Raw genomic sequence first — 2,653 nt, 5'->3', positions numbered from 1 at the left:
AGAGGCAGGGACAGGAGTGGCCCTGAAGAACAAATTCTCCAGTTTCAGAATTTGGCCTTTCAGCTGGCCTTGGAGAGATGGGCTGCCTGCACCACCACGGCCAGACTCCAGTGAGTGACAGTTCATTGAAACAATGTTGACACAAGGACTCTTGGCCATCCACCCTTCCCGCACTGAATCACTCCTTTCCACATCAGGCCTGTTGCCAACCTGGGTTCAAGTCCCCCAGAGTGATGAGTAAAGACATTGGTTTTGAGATAAGAGAGGAGCTGAGGGTGAAGGGAGGTGAGGTCATCATTGCCACCAGGGCCAAGACAGGGACCCTGGGGACAGAACCAGAGGGCTGAGTCCTGTGTGCAGCCTCTGAGACCATCCCAGGGCAGAGTCCAGCAGATGGGGGAGGGATGTCTGCTCAGGTTATTTTTTTTCCAAGGTTGGCACTTGAACCCAGCTGATCTTTGCTAAAACATTAACTGCCATTTCAGCAGTGTTGAATGCCGGGGCAGAAAGAACCAGGTACAGATGAGAATGGTTTGAGTTCTAGTTATGCATTTGATTTAACAAACTCACACAGCCTTTACTCCTTGTGGCAAGCAGGTTCTGAGAGCTTGACAAACATGAATGCATTTAACCCTCATCATATTCCTAAGAAGTTACTACAATTATTACCCATTTCACAGGTGAGGAAACTGTGGGCTCAGAGAAGTGACATCATTTTGAAACTGTGCAACTCAGATTGGGACTTGAACCCATAGTCTTTTAATTGAGATCACACACCTGGTCTCAGGACTTAATGAAGCTCAGGTTCTTGATGTCTCATCGCAGAAAGAATTCAGTGAGACACAAAATGATAGGTAAGAAGTGGATTTATTTAGAGAGAAACACACTCCACAGGAAGAGTGTGGGCCCTCTCAGAAGGCGAGAGGTCTCGAAATATGGCGTGGTTAGTTTTTACTGGCTGGGTAATTTCATAGAGTAATGAGCAAGAGGATTATTGCAAGTATTTTGGGGAAGGGGCAGAGATTTCCAGGAACTGGGCTACCGCCCACTTTTTGATCTTTGATGGTCAGCCTCGGAACTGTCATGGCACCTGTGGGTGTGTCACTTAGCTTATACTAATGTATAACAATGAGCTTATAATGAGGCTCAAGGTCCACTGGAAGTCAAATCTTCCGCCATCTTGAACCTAGCTGGTTCTAACGAGTTTTTGTCATGTCCTATGGCTATGTCATTCTTTTAAAGGTTGTGTCCTGCCCCCTTCCCTCCTGTTTCAATTTGCCCAAGACTGTGAGGTTAGTGGGTGACCTGGCTCCCAGGTCACTGGTCAAGGCAGGGCTGTTTGTCCTAGAAGGCTGTCTTCCAGGTCCCTCCCCTGTGTGACCCCATGAAGTCTACCTGCTTGCGGTTGCGGATGGCTAATACAGTGCACAGGGGAGGGAAAGGCCTTTGGAGGGACATTTCCCCAGTCCTTTGGTCTCTGGGCATAACTTCATCCCCAGTCCTAGGCTGTCCTCTGAGGCTCTGGGCTCTGCCTGTACTTTTATTCCTGGAGGTGGAGCTCCCTGAACCTCCTCACTCATTTAGACACCCTTCCTTCAGGGAGTCCCACGAAGGCCCCCCTTCCCTCTTCGAAATGATCTATTTTATGATCCTTGGATGGATTACTTGAAAGCTGCCTTAAACTTGCTATGGATGTAAGCCGAGTGTAACTACGTTAAAAATAAGATCAAAAGGAATGGGTGGTTTGCCTCTGGGGCCCTCCAGGCTAGGTGGAGCACCTGCCCACTGGGTCTGTTTGTCTCTAGGAAGTATTCCTTTCTGGTCTAGGGGTGTAGACGGCTCTGACTGGGGGCTGCTTTGGCGCTGGTGCAGTGAGCTGCCCTCTGATGTAGTGGGTGGACACAGGGCTGGCCTCAGTTTGCCCACTTCCCCCAGAGGGAGTCATGTCCGTTGGCAGTGACCCACACCGCAGGGGAACAAAGACCTCTTCTAGAAGCTATGGTAGAAAGGGCATGTCCAGTTAACCAAATGTGTCTTCTGGGAGCCCCCAAACTCCCCTTTCTGGGTCTTCTTCCCTCTTCAATGTCGTCCCCCGACCCCTCCAGATGGGCCTTTGGGCTTTCATTCCCTCGGGTGCATATGGCACTAACAGCTGAATGGACTCCACCGTCCCCACCATCCCAAGAGAAGGGCAGTCTTCCCCTCTGCCAGTGACTGCTGCCACTTTTACAGAAGGGACTCTCCTGAGGGGACCCAGCCCTCAGTCCAGGAAAGTCAGTCTCCGGCTGTAACTAACTTCTCCGAGGGGTGCAGTGGGGCTTCACAGGCACTGGGCAGAGAGGACACTCGCTTTTTCTGAGTCAGGCCAGCTCAGAAGAGGCGGACGGATCAACATCCATCTCAAAGCAAAAGTGAGGCTGTAGCCAGAGCCTGGGGTGAGGGAGCTAATAGGAAACAGCTTGCTGGAGGGAGGGGGACAGAATTCGGGAATGGCAGGGGCTGGCTGCTGAAGAGGGGGCTGGGAGAAGCAGGCTGATTGAGACCAGCTGCTCCTCCTCTGTCTCAGAGATCTTTGGACTCTGCCCGGGGCAGGCTCACACCCTGTTCTGGGTGACAGGGAGCCAGCAGAGGCTGCCTGGGGCAGTCGAGCCTT

Source organism: Mesoplodon densirostris, chromosome X, assembly GCF_025265405.1.
Source record: "Mesoplodon densirostris isolate mMesDen1 chromosome X, mMesDen1 primary haplotype, whole genome shotgun sequence".
In the NCBI taxonomy this organism is placed as follows: Eukaryota; Metazoa; Chordata; class Mammalia; order Artiodactyla; family Ziphiidae; genus Mesoplodon; species Mesoplodon densirostris.
The sequence above is the reverse complement of the archived record's forward strand: the minus strand, read 5'-3'. Positions refer to the sequence as shown.